At 45.8% G+C, this 14771-nt stretch overlaps 1 protein-coding gene across 3 annotated transcripts in view; it reads right to left on the bottom strand.

Moving 5' to 3' along the window:
* The window catches only part of Col14a1 (collagen type XIV alpha 1 chain), a 186503-nt gene extending 172357 nt beyond the window's left edge, over positions 1-14146 (bottom strand). For all 3 annotated transcript variants that reach the window (XM_038343529.1, XM_038343530.1, XM_038343531.1), the window contains exon 1: positions 13937-14146. The gene's annotated coding sequence lies outside the window, so the exon portion shown is untranslated. The remainder of the gene's footprint in view (positions 1-13936) is intronic.
* Between the last annotated feature and the right edge of the window lie 625 nt (positions 14147-14771).

Below are 14771 nucleotides of genomic sequence, written 5' to 3'. Positions count from 1 at the left end.
TCTCAATCCAAATTTTATTTCTAGTTAACTTTTTAGTTCCAGGTAAGAAGGGACTTTTTTCATACTGCGAGGCCTAATGGGCTACTCATAACACACACACACACACACTACATTGTTTTATAATGATCCAACAGTCTAGATGAATACTACCTTTACATCTTTTTTAATCTCATTTCATGTGTTAAATACACTTGTAATTAATGCTTCTTTTTTTCACATTGCATAGACTAAGTTTGAATTTTACCAGCAAAACTTCAAAATTTCACCTTAAGTATATCGCTGGTTACTAGTTAGGGTAAGGTACAGTTCGCTTTCATGTGCTGTTGTTGTTGAGGTTCTTAGACAGTAGTGCGGGCTCAGGGCTGTGATCCTAGCATTTAGGGAGTAGAATTAGAGAGATCAGGAGGAGAGGTTATGTGAGATTCTCCATCAAAAACAAACCAACTCCAGGGTGTGGGAGCCGGGAAGATCATTATGAAAAGGTGAGAAAAACATGGGAGTAGGGGTACAAATGTGAGCAGGATACATGATATTTATGAATGAAACTATACAACGATGCCCATAATTCCATATACTAACTAAAAAATGGACGCTATTTTAAAATGTATTTGTGGTGATGACTTCATAACTACACGGCTCTACTAAAATTATTATTTGCAATACTGCTTGGCCAATAGTTTAAGCATATTTCTTTTCTAGCTCTCCCCGAGAAGCCCAGGCTGACTTTGATTCTCTTTCCTAATCCTCCCAAGTGCCAGTGATACAGGTGTGAGCCACCATGCCAGGTTTATATAAACACCTCCAATATTTCTACTTAGAGGCCTTTGATAGCGGGACATCTGGATAAAATCCCTGGTGGAGCAGGAATACACTAAGTTGCCCTTTATGTCCCCTGGTTTACAGAGCTGGGCCAGAGACTATGGCACGTAAGTGTTTAATAGAACACATGCTGCTTACTCAGTCCCAAATGCCTTAAATTGATCTCATGATCCTTCTTCCAGGCCCGAATGCTCTGCTTCTGAAGACTAGCTCAGTCTTTGGAACAGACCTAATCTATCAAGGCACATAACAACCAAGCTGTAGGCTAGAGGCAGGGACGAGAGATCATTTTTCATCAGCGCTGGAAAAACTTCATCGAGTGAGAGATAAGGTCCCTAGGAGACTTAGTCCTCTCCAAGGCTATAAATACCATAGATAGGTAAGAGATGGGGGCAGCCATGACACTAACTACTGACACTAAAGGCCCATGACATCCTTAGAGGAGCTTCCTAAGGTTAGGCTCTAGCCTCATTCGTGGGAAGACCTGGGACGCGGCCTTGTTAGTGGCAGCCACAAACGGTCTGCTAAGTTTTGCTGGATGAGGAACGTCAGGCTCACTTGGATCTGAGTCAGGGCTAATCTAGGGATTTTCTTCCCATCTCAGAGGCATAGATCTCATCTCGCTTTTCTGGCTTCTTCCAGAGCGCTCCAGGGTCATTCTTCTTTGTGATCTATTCTGGAGCCTTCCAGATGGAGGCCTTTTCATCGGGGGACTGAGGATAAAGGAGGAATCTTCCTGCTTGAATCACTGTCTCAGAAGAGCTTTAGAGTGGGCGTCAGCTCCTCCAGTCCCGGGGACAGATGGGATGCGATGCTAATATTGGGGCCCTTACCCTCACTGAAAATACTGTAGGGGACTGCTTCTTGCATGCTTCCCACAATGCAGGAATACTTTGGTGATCACACAAACAAAATCATTTAGTTGCATCCCGAGCACCCTCTGCTCTCCTGAAGCAGTGTCACGTGCTGCCAGAGTGGCTTCTCCTAGGATTGCACAACACACTAAAGGAGATCCAGGAGACAGTCTCAGCTTGCACCGCCACTCGGGAACTAGCCCTTTGCTACTAATTGCTTTATCCAAATTCCTATAACAGTGGCTTTGCATCCAAGGTTTTGAAGACTAAACCAGGTCCCCATGATGCAAGACTTGGGCAATGCTTCATCTCAAGGATCCCAAGATTCTGTCCATCTGTGTGAGCCTCCTGCAGAGTTCTGGTGCCAGAATCTCGTCCTGGACTGAATTCTTGCCGCCCACTGGTGCACTGGCTTACCACAGAACCTCTTTCAACGGCTGCCAATCAGGCACCCCCAGTGCAAAGTCTCCTCCGAGGAGCTTCCCCCCAGGCTCGTGTATCTTCTTGTACTAGTTTGGTGTTGTTTTAACACTAATTCCAATGCGCACAGCTGAATTTTCAAGCTACGTCAATAACCAAGGTTGACTTAGGGTTTGCTTAAGAAATCTTGGTGTCAAGATTTTTCTAGCTTTTTTTTGTTTTGTTTTGTTTTTGTTTTGTTTTTCGAGACAGGGTTTCTCTGTGGCTTTGGAGCCTGTCCTGGAACTAGCTCTTGTAGACCAGGCTGGCCTCGAACTCACAGAGATCCGCCTGCCTCTGCCTCCCGAGTGCTGGGATTAAAGGCGTGCGCCACCACCGCCCAGCGGATTTTTCTAGCTTTTTAAGGAAAACTAGAAAGTGTCCTGTTATCACCTTTGTCCTGTTCAGTGATCCTTTCCCTCCTTGATGCTGATTCATGCACAACTTTTCCCTGCTCTCCTTTTCACTTGCTTTAGATCTAGTTGAATTTTATACTTCTTGGCTCTGGCTGGGATATTTCCCCATAATTTTTTCTTTACATATCTAGATTTTCATATATTTTTGTTTTACTCACACGCTGTCGCATTATCTCAGTTCCGACTGTTTCTTTTCCATTTATAAGGACTAAATCAGTATGTTTCCAACACAAAATTCACAGGCTAAGGATTTGCCCAATTTGAAGTTTTGAAAAAATTGTCAAGCCTATTGCCTTTTTTTTTTCCAGCTTATTTCTGTATTTGTCATTAATGGCTGCTTTCTGTTTTAACTGTTGTTGGATAGCAAATGTCTTTCTTTGTTGTTCACCCATTGTTTTGTCTAATCCTTCATCAGTACAACGTTATCCTTTCTTTCCCACTGTTTGACACGTTTTGACAGCATCACATAAGCTTTCGTTTCTCTTTTAGTCCAAGATACTACAGTGAAGGCAATAAAACAAATCTTTCTTGGTGTGGCAGTGCCAGCCTGTGATGCCAGCACTTGGGACGCAGAGGCTGGAAAACCAGGTATTCAAGGCTGAGCACTGCTACAGGACAGGTTTGAGAGTAGTCTGAGCTATAGAAGGCTTTGTCTTCAGACTTAATAATAAGCCATAATGCTCTAAGCTGTTAACATAATATAACTTATCCACACTTCAAACTCACTATTCTGGTTTTATATCAGAATGATAATGCATATCTGAAAGAATATATAAGAACATATAACTATTTTCTTTGTGTAATTCACTCATAAAGAAATCATAGAAAAGGCAGAATGTTCAGTGGTATTATCTGCATAGCATTTGAAGTTGAATTAATTTATTACAGGTTAGTTAAATAATCCAAAGGGATTGAGCAGCCCTTAAGTACAAGGACTTGAGAAGATTCCAATAGACAGCCTCATTCTCTTCGGATTAATATTTCCCTCAATCAACTAATCATCCATGGATCTGCCCATCACACACACACACAAAAAAAAAAATATAGTGGCAAAATCTTTCCCAAATGAGATATATTCATTCTAAGAATTCCTTCCCAAACATGACAATCCTAGGCTTCAAGTAAACAAGTCAAGGAAACAGACCACATCTGTCCCATAGGCTCTTTAATACCAGACTGTGTGCATCGGATCGTGTGAGTCTATTCTAACATAGGAAGAAAAGATCCCTTCCCCAGTCGTATCAGGGCAAGAGCCTTTTTGTATATTTTTTACCAATTGCAATTGCATTGCAATTCCTGTGCCCTGGTGTTGCATAACAATAACTAACATGTAGCATTGGAAGTGAATATATTTCAAACGCTGTGGCTAATTAAGTACCTACTGCACTCCTTCATTAGTCTGGGCATAAACAGTCTAAGTTATTAGACTGAAGATAAAGCAGTATACAGAGACTGTTTTTAAATTCTTTTTGTTGTTTGCTTTAAATTAGGATTAGCAACAGCATGTCGGGAGAAGTAGAATCTTAATTTTCCCACGCTTTTCTGCCAAGTCACCAAACTTCTGGACAGAGAAGTGGAGACAAGAAAAGTCTCAATTTCTATTTAAGTGCCATGAGATATTTTAACATTTACCCAAAAAATGTCAAAGTTTCTTTTGTTGAAACTTTGCCTGAGAGTCTGAATAAACAAATAACTCTGCTTTGATATTTCTTTTCTTCTTTTCCTTCTTCTCAAACATGCCATGGCAGAGATGGCTACTTAATTCTGAAAGCAGAAGACACCAATCAAATCTGAGGAGAGATGATATTGCATTGCATAAGTGTGGTCAAAGCACCATCATAACCTGACAAACAGCTTTAAACCAGTCCCATCAGTGCTAATTCAGCCTGATTCTAGCTTGTGTATTTTTTTAATCAAATCTCATTTGTGCAGTTAAGTTTAATAAAGAGCAAAGACTCAAGTGAAGCCATTAGCCAGTGCTTACAGGCATTCAAAGAATTCTCAGCTCGGCACACAGCTGGTTTTATCAAAAAGTCCTTCAAATGTTTATTCAACAGTTATATCTCTTGCCAAAACTTACACATATACACAACCAAATCTTGAAAAGTATTCCCACCAATCGTTGTTTATAAACCTTACAAACTTACACAGAATTGTTCTTAGCCACTTGGTACACAGATGCTGGTGACCCAGGCTGTGAGAGAGAGACAGCTATTTATGACACTGGAATTATCATCCCAACACTCATTGAGAGTCCTTGCTATCTAACCAAAGTAGAGTCCTTGGCGCTAAAGAAGGTAGACAACATCACACTGTATGTTCCTCTTAGGGAGCTCCCTTACAATTCCATTATAGAAGAAGATTGCTAAGCTAACAGAAGTATGAAGTGGCATGGAACATTAGCACAAGCCAGGTGGCATGCCAGACATTCTATGTTCTTCTTCAATGATATATGTACGATAATGTCTGTCTTTGAAAAATGAAGTCATGACATTTGCAGAAAAAAATCAAAGAAAATACTCCAATAAACAAGCACCTTAGACCTCGAAAGACAGATGCTGTATAATTACTTACAAACTTACACAGAATTGTTCTTAGCCACTTGGTACACAGATGCTGGTGACCCAGGCTGTGAGAGAGAGACAGCTATTTATGACACTGGAATTATCATCCCAACACTCATTGAGAGTCCTTGCTATCTAACCAAAGTAGAGTCCTTGGCTAAAATTTAGTTTTAATTTTCATATATGTGTGTGGAGGATGGAGGATGGATCATAAACCCAGAGAGGCAACCGTGAAGTGGGAAATGATGTCTTAAGAATGGTAGGTAAAGCTGGGTGGTGGTGGCGCACACCTTTAATCCCAGCACTCGGGAGGAAGAGACAGGTGGATCTCTGTGAGTTCGAGGCCAGCCTGGTCTACAAGAGCTAGTTCCAGGACAGGCTCCAAAGCCACAGAGAAACCCTGTCTCAAAAAATCAAAAAAAAAAAAAAAGAAAGAAAAAAGAATGGTAGGTAAGAGCTAGGAAGTAGGGGCTCATGCCTTTAATCCCAGCACTTAGGAGGAAGAGGCAGGCGGATCTCTGAGTTTGGTGTTAGTCTGGTCAACAAAGTGAGTTTTACAACAACAAAGGCTACACAGAGATACCCTGTCTCAGAAAAGAAAAGAAAGGAAAAAAAAGAAAAAGAAACAAACTTTCAGGCTGGGGAGTTAGCTCACTTGTTCTTGTGAAGGATCAACTTCGATTCCCAGCACCCAAAAGACATAGATGGAGGCAAAGCCCTCATATGCATAAAATAACTCTAAAAATAAAGAGGATAAGTAGGAGAGAAGAGAGGGTAATAGAATACATGCGACATGAAGGCAGGAGGGTGGGGGGAAGAAGGAAGACCAGCAAGAGTATGGGGGTGGGGTTACAAAACAGTATGGAAATGCCAGGCTGAAAACCATTGCCTTATACACTACCTTTTAAAAACTAATTTAAAAAGAAAGATGATCACCATAATACACAGATAGACTCAGAGAGTTCTGATTTGGGCCCCTGGGCACCAGGTTAATGGAAAGGAAATGGAAACAGTGATAAACAGTGATTCTGCTACTTGGGCAGACGCTAAAGGAAGAAGGCAAACAAAGAACCTTCTATCTCCCCCATAGGAAGGGTGTAAGGCCAGCCTGGCAGAAAGGTTGAAGCCAAAACTGAAGATCCAGATAATTACAAAGGCAGCCAGGACTCGCTTGTGTGGACTACTGTAGACAGTTCCGAACACATCCCTATCCAGTTTTTAATCTCAGAAAGAACTCTGTGCAGGTTGAAATGATCAGCTCTCTGTCGATGTGACCACCTGACTCAAGAGCCATTCACAGGCTTCTTAGGGGAGAAAAAAAAGGGCTTTGCAGTTGTGGACAAGTTTGTGCAGAGCAGCTTTGAAAGATTGGGGATATTTGAGCATGGTTTAGACCCAAGAGAACAGAATAAGAGGTATGTAACAGATGTCTTCCTGTGTTATATTTAAAGAGCCTTCATGCAGAAGCTAAAACTGGGTTCTTTGGCGCACCTTCTGAAAAGAGAAGGTTTGAACTGACGCAAACTCACAGTCCAACATTGAGAATAGTTCACCTTCTTCTGTAAAGTGTGGGATCATAATCCGAGTGAGTTTTCCAACTTGGGGGATCAGTATAAAGTGGTTTTTAGGATGTCCGCCTCAGCTCTATCTTTCCAATATTGTTTGTTCATGGTTCTTTGTTTATTTGTTGTCGCGGCCCCTTGTTTTTTTTTTGCTCATTGTTTGTTTGTTTGTTTAAGACATGGACTTCAAGCTTACGGGGTAAAGCAGTTGGCGATTTTAAGGACAAGAGTTCCAGCACCCCCAAACGGGGTAAGAGGGTATGACAGTGGCCTTTAATCCCATCTTGGGGAGAAGGAGAGACAGTGGAACCCCACAGTAAGCTGAATAGATTGAATAGCTAAGGCCACAAGATCTGTGTTCAAGTTAGAGACCCTACTTCAATATCCAAGGTAGAGAATGATAAGGAAAATGCCTACAGTCTACTTTAGACCTACATACACACATGCATACGTGCATGTGAATACACACACACACACACAGGTTCCCACATACATGCAAACATGGATACACACATAGACAGGCGTATTATACAATTATACACCTCAAGAAAAGACAAATCTTTGCATGTGTACAGGCCAATCTGATATAAAAATCCCTCAGTAAGTTCCTCTGATTCTAGCCTGTGTTGAGTTGACCTGTGAAGCTAACCTTCACAGTGAATCCTTCATGAGGGATGCTTTACTGAGAAAAATCAGTCTCACCTGAGGCTGAGAACAGTTTTATGGGTGGCACCATCAACCAGGCCTCCGAGAACAGCAGCTCCTCAGCTAGATTGGTGGCCTTAAGAATTTTTTGCCTTTCTGGATATTGGCACCAGAGGACATCTGGATGACATTTAAAAGCACAGCTTAACAAATTCAATACGCTTAATAAGCAATCGATAAATACTGATTAATTATCATTGAGTGTTTAGGGATAATGGATGTACAGTTTGAAGGTGAATATGGTACGTGGATTACAGTTGGCTTCAGGTAACCAGGGCTTGAAATTAGCGGTCACCTGCCAGTTGTGAGCCGCAGGGGCAGATGACCCAAATGAAAGTGCAGTTTTCTTCTCCCATAGTAGAGGGTTTCCCAGAGGGGTCACTTTTCGCTAATTCGTCCTATGAGGTTAGCAACAGCGTTGTGAGTCAGTCAGCTGCCTCTACAAGAGCCGGTACAAACCAGTCTCAGAAGCGCAGCCATTCTGTGGGTTGGAGAAATAGTCACATAGATGAAGTGCTTGCCACACAAGCAGAAGGGTCTCAGTTCCAGCCCCTGAACCCACATACGAAAGCCAAGCATGTGCTTGTAATCTCAGTTCTGAGGAGACAGAGACTGGAAGGTGTCTAGCCAGCCAAACTGATGTAATTGGTGAGCTCTGGGCCAATGACAGACCGCATCCCAAATAAAAATAAGTGTAGACTGTTCTTGAGGAATGCCATCTACACACACACACACACACACACACACACACACACACACATACGGGGGGGGGGGGGGAGAAGGGGAGTGCCTTGACACTCTTAAACTAGATATGTAAATTTTGAGATGGAAGCCAGAGCCATTCCAGAAGCACAGCAAGTTAGTGACAGCTACTTGACACAAGAATGTCCCGTCATCTGGCTTCCGTCTTCCCTCTCAGCTGGCTTTTTAAGGACTGCAGAGCTCCTCCACCTTCCTCACAGCCTATGGCCATTTTCAGTCACGGACCAGCTCCACTTCTCCTGTTAGATACCTTCCATTCAGGAGGCTTCCCTGGTCTCCCCACTGAGAGCCACGAGGCTTCCCCCTGGCGCCTCCAATGCTAACCTTTGTTCTCCACTCTATATGCTCATCATTGGACCGTAGTTATTAACTGCATTTCTGCTTTCAAAAATGCATTTGCAGCACTGCACCTTGAATATTTAGCACAGTGACAATACAAGGCAAGATGCTGGGCTGGAGAGAAAAACAATCTCTTTTTGTTTTTGGTTTTTCGAGGCAGGTCTTTTCTGTGTAACAGTCCTAGCTGCCCTGGAACTAGCTCTTGTAGACCAGGCTGGCCTCGAACTCACAGAGATTCACCTGCCTCTGCCTCCTGAGCGCTGGGATTAAAGGCGTGCACCACCACCGCCCGGCTATTTTTTTAACCTCAATTCAGTGTGCTCCTCGCCACAAAAGCAGAGGCAGAAAGCCATCCAGGAGCATATCTCTTCACGAATGTGTCTCCTGACTGCCCACCCAGACCTGCCCTACGTCATTCTGATGGATTTAGCAAAGGCTAGCCTCCTTCTGCTCAAGGAAAATCTTGGAGAAGAATCTGAATACAACTCCCTAAACATTTCAAGTTAGGGACATCTGCCAGGGCAATTGGAGTAGCCACTAACAGAAAAATGCAAGCTGAGAGAGAACTGATCTAAGAACCAGGCATGGTGGCTGATGCCGGTATTCCCAGCACACGGGAGGCTGAGACAAGAGGGCTGTTGTGAGTTCGAGGCCAGCAATAACTACATAGGCGGCGGCAGCTGAGCTACACAGTGAAACTCTGTGGGGGCAGGAGAGTGGAAGCAAGATTGCGCAACAGGTGAATGTATGTGCCGTGTAAACCTGGTGACCTGAGTTCAAGCCCCAGGACGGACAGTAAAAGGAGGGACTAACTCCAGAAAGTTGTCCTCTGACCTCCACATGGGTGCATGGCAGATGTACACCCACACACCCGAACATGCACGTTCATACACAACACTTAAGGGGAAGGTGGGAAGGAAAAAGGGGAAGGGTTGCAGGGTGCTTTCAACCTTGGTGGAATTTGGGTCTCTGGGCTCCATACTCCGGCTTGTACTCTTGCCTCTCATAACGCCCCACAGACGTGCCTTCCTCGTCATGATTCCCACAAAACAAAGGAGCCCCCCCCCCCAAAAAAAAGAAGACTGTGGACCTTTTCAAGAGGGAAAAAAGAGAAGAGAATGAAGCAGGAGAAAGAAGAAACGACTTTTGTCAACCAGACTCTTAAGCTCGGTCCTAAGCGGCCCCTAGATCCCTCTGCCTCCCGTCCTCTGCCTGCTTCAGCACCAGGGCAGGTGACCTCAGCTTACATCACCCACTCCAGTTCCAGACACACGTCCTAGGGCCTCCCCCAGCAGAGAAACTGGAAGAAAAAGTACCCAGGGTGGTACAGACACTGCGGGCTCCACTGGCCTTTTCTCTAATAATTTCCCTGTCACTTGCTAGATTTGTGACCTCAGAGGAGGCCATATTTCCCTGGAGCTCAGGGGCCTTGTCCCAAAAAGGGAAATCGCATTTACGTCCCAATATAATGAGAAGATAGTGTACTTTTTTACAGAGAAAGGAAGAGATACCGGAATGTGCCAGTATCTCTGCTATAGTCTGGGTTATAAATGTCACCCAAAGGACCAATGTATTAAAGGCTTGACCCTTTGGGAGGCGGTAGAAATTATACGAGGGGTCTACAGAAAGGCTTCTCAGAAAGCCCCTTTCCCCTTCTCTCCTTTCACTCCCTGGTTCACAATGGAAATGACCTCGCTTCACTGTGTGCTACAATTTTGATGTACTGCGGGCCACGGGCCCAGAGCGTCAGAGCGTCAGAGGCAACTCATCATGGACAAGACCTCCTCAGCCATGAGCCAAAGCACATCTTCCTTCATTATAATTATCTCAATTATTTTGTTTTGGTGACTAAAAGCTGAGTAGCACAGCTTCTAACAGAGACAGATAAACAACGCACAGGGATCATTATCCCCGTGAGAACAAGCAGCAGCCTACACTCGGAGTTCAGTGTATAAAAGAGTGACTGGACCCCTGCCACTGTTTATTTACTTATATGGAGTAAAAGACAATGATTGCTTCCTTGACATCCAGCACTATCGGGCGCGTATTTTCCACAACAAACGTAAACTTTTATCGCTTCCCTTTAAACTTGCTTCCTGACATCCCCGCCCCAGCCGCCTGTCCCTAGGGCGATCGTCTAGAGTGTCCTGCACCGATGCTGTAATCACAGTGTGTTAGCTCAGTGGTGCTCACGGCGCAGCCCCAGTGTGCAGCGATTCAAGAAGACTTAAAGAAACCGTCGCTTTTGCTCTGCGTTCCAGGGAAGCAGAGGTCATTTGGCTGAGTTTGACTGAGAGTGACTCCAAAGGAGCTGAAGTCACATCTCCACGGAGATGTCAACTGCAACCAGGCCAGAAGAAAAGAAAAGGCGGCAAAACAAAAGAGAAGCGATCTCCGTGCATCTTAGTAGGGGACGGTGGGAAGTGAGATCTGAAGGGAGTGTGCCCTGTGGGGTCTTTCTAGTAAGTTAGGGGCTTCCCAGAGTTGCACATTAATCCTCTCATTTGCTCAGCCCCCAGTGGTTCTGGAAGGCATGGAAGGCCAGAGACTTCTCTGCAAAATTCAGCTGGACTGTCAGAGCACCAGGATCTGGGCCAAAGAGCTCCTCCCATCCATCCTGAAGCCTGGGAGCCATCCAAACTACTCCAGGAACACTGGCAGGTTCCAAGGAACCCTGCCCAGAGAATTAATTATTAAGAGGCCTCACAAGGGTGGCTCCTGTCCTTTCCAAGGGACCTGGAGGAGGTCAGGGCTGCAGTGGAGATTCGGGGTTGTTCTGGTTCAGAGTTCCTCAAGCAGAAGGAGAGTGTGCCCAGTGTCTATTAAAAGACTAAGAAGATACCCTATGCACCATGGATAAAACCTAAAGATATCTCAGTGGGTGAAAAGAAATCAATCACAAAGGGCCATATAAAAGCTCCATTTATATGAAATGCCCAGAAGTGGGGTGATAGGCCAAAAAGATTGGGAGTTACTGACCATAGGTGTAGGTTTTCTTTTGGAAATTCTAAAAGCATTCCATCTCTTTTTAGAATTTAAAATATGTGTATATAGTGTTGGGGGTACATGTGTGCTTGTGGGGGACGCAGTGTGTGGGGATGTGATGTGTGGGGAGGTGTGTGTGTGGAGGTGTGGATATGTAGGGGGATGTGTGTGTGTATGTGGTGTGTTGGGAATGTGTGTGTGTGTGGATATGGGGTGATGAGTGTGGGTGTGTATTGGTGTGTGAGTTTGTAGGGAATGTGTGTGGCTGTGGGGGGATATGTATGTGTGTGTATCTGTGAGTGTAGATGTGATGTGTTGGGGATGTGTATGTGTGTGCAAATATGTGTGGGTGTGGGAATGAGTGTATATGTGGGGTGTGTGCTATGGAGTGTGCAGGTGTGTGTGTGTGTGTGTGTGTGTGTGTGTGTGTGTGCGTGTGTGTGCAAGTGCCCATGAAGACCAAAAGAGACTGTCAGATCCTTTGGAGTTGGAGTTACAGGTGACTGTAAGGCACCAGATTTCCCTGCTGGGAGGCAAACTCAGACCCTCTGAAAGAGCAATGGGTGCTCTTAGCCACTAAGCCATGTCTCCAGGCACCTAAAATCATTCTTAATTTGTAATGTTGACTGCCCTCTCTAGATATACTAAAAGCTTTTGAATTATACATTCTGAATGTGTGGGCTGCATCCTGTGTGGAATGATCGTCGAGAAAACTGTTTAAAACACAAAGAATCGGACAAGGTGGTGTAAGCCTGTAATTCCAGCACTTAAGGGGCTAATGAAAGATGGTCCTAAGCCAATCTGGGCTATATGATAAGAAGTTTCAGGACAGCCAAAGCTACACAGTGACAACCTGCTCCAATAAAACAAATAACAAAACAAACAAAAACCCACCAAAGAAAGTTACTCCAATAATGGCATTGAGCCCAGGTTCAAATAAAGCCCATCTGCGTTATTGTCTTAACCTCAAATCTAAATCTCGTCTATCCGTCCACCCACCTACCCATCACTAATGTAACAGTAAGGCTGCATGCAGAGCTGGATCCCTCATCAGCAACAGTATCCTCATTTCAGCCACCCTGAGTCGGCTTGCTACTTCATCCTATAAAGAAGTGCCCTCTTGGCCCTTGATGGAAGCAGCATTCCAGGGTCTCCAACAAATGAGGATGGAGACAACTCCGGTTTCATCTCTCTTTACTGTGAGGCCACAGAAGGCTGACTCCTATGTCCCTCCCTCCTGTCCCCACCCCATCTCTACTGCTGCTACCAGTCAGGAACTCTCCAAATCTTCCAGCAGAGTCTAAAGCCAGGTGTTGGCTCACACCTGTCATCCCAGCTCTTGAGAGGTGGAGACAAAAGGAATGGGAGCTCAAGGCCTTCCTTAGTTACGAGGAAAATTTTAGACCAGCCTGGACTACATACGACACCGCCTAAAAATAAATACATCTTTCTTGGGACTCGAGACAGTTCTAGAAGTCATTTTCGGGCGGAGGAGGGGTAAGGGTGGAGGATGGAGGGGAGATGAGGCCAGTGGGGATCCAGACTCCTGTGGGAACTGCATGCAAGCTTCTTCAGGGGTGCTCTTCGTGGCAAGTTGAAAGCTCTCCTGGACCTAAGCTAAGCAACCCTGAGCTCTCCAGCAGCAAAACTAGCTTCCCACCGAGCCCACAGGAACTCAGCACCAAGTCTGCATAACTCCAAACGTTGGCCAGTCACTAAGGCTACCCTAATGACGTAACCTCGCCCTGCCCCTGCCTGTGCACACTGGATGGCAAAGCCCAGCTTCTGCAGATGCCTCGGATGCCCAGAGGCGGAGCGCAAGGAGACGTAGAGAGGAGTTCGCAAAAATAAAAGGAAAATTAAGAAGGTTCACGAAGCATCTTAGCAGCAACCCAAGGAGCGTGGTAGCCCTCTACCCTCTATGAGCTCTGCCTGACTGTTCCCCTTTCTGTTCAGCGCCTGGCCCAAAGCTGCTAGCATGTGCAGGAATACCTGGGTAAGTTGTCTCCACTGACAAGTCTCCCAAAACCACTACCAAATAGAATCTAAACAGCGTAGTGTTTTATACACACACAGGGCTTCCAACCAAATCCCTAAGCCCCTGTCAAAAGATCACTCCCGCGCCACCACTGCAGTAGAGCAGCCAAATGCAGCTAGTTCCTGCCCAGCGCCCACCGCACCCAGACTTCATGGGGAAATCCCCAGAGAGAAACGGAAGATTCCTTCGCTCTCCGCTCACCGGTCACCCAGCGCCTTGCAAACTCTCTGCCCCGTGGTCCCAGAGAGGCATCTATCTGTGTGCATCTCCTATCTCACCCCTAAGGTTCCCAGGCTGTCCCGTGAGCACACGTGCGGCGGGCCGTTCTGGAAGCAGCATTCGTCTACAGGTGGCTCACTTTCTCTAACTTTCTTTCTTCACCTATAGACTTTGCAAAGCCGAACCACAGAACAGTAAAGAAAGGCGGACTGACCTGTGCAGGGCAACTTTCCAGCCCAGGTTGGGACCTCTTGGCGCCTAGGGAGGGTTTGCCGCCGGTTGGTTCTTAGCGGACCACTGCCCTGGCTCACTTCTCTCGGAGTACCCTTTCTTAATTACCTTCTCCTTCCTGTCGCTCACTCTGTCCTCTCCTTGTCCCTCTCCCGCCGCCTCCTCCCCTACAGAGCTATCCCCTCCTCGCAGCTCGCCCGGGATCAGATAAGAAAAATGGAACAGCAGTGCGAGCCAATTATAAAGCCGAAGGTGGCCTCGGGGGAGGGAGGTGGGGGGAGACAGACCCCCCCACTTTCCCTCCTCCTCTCCAGCATCTCCGCCCCGCTCGAGTTGCAGAGGAGCCCGCCCCCACGCCTCCTAAGTCCTCCCCCCCCCCTCCGCCCAAGGCCTGGCAGCCGACCCAGGTGCGCGTGGCAGCCGGGTGCAGAGCAGAAATGATCAGCCTGCAAGTGACCTGTGTCCCCAGATCCTAAACCAAAGCCCCAGGTCACTTTGAGAGAGCTCCGGCACTCCTGATTTCAGCCGACTCCAAAAGATCCCATCCCCAAAGATGAGCCTGGTCATCTCCTCTGGGATCCTGCTGGGATCCTGCTGGGATCTCCTCTCCTTTGTCCCTCAAGTCCAAGGGACCAGCACAGCAAGGCCCCCACGAGCAGACTGATGAGCAGGGGAGTCAGCTGGAGGAATGTTAAATAGGAGGGTTTTCTTCGTTGTAAAATCTACATATGAACAGTTTATTTCATGCGGTTGTACCTTCAGATAGATTTTCTTTCCCCCCATGCAGAGATTATAGTCAGTAGGGTTGGGATCCCAGG

This window comes from Arvicola amphibius, chromosome 9, assembly GCF_903992535.2.
Source record: "Arvicola amphibius chromosome 9, mArvAmp1.2, whole genome shotgun sequence".
Lineage (NCBI taxonomy): Eukaryota > Metazoa > Chordata > Mammalia > Rodentia > Cricetidae > Arvicola > Arvicola amphibius.
The sequence above is the reverse complement of the archived record's forward strand: the minus strand, read 5'-3'. Positions and strand labels throughout refer to the sequence as shown.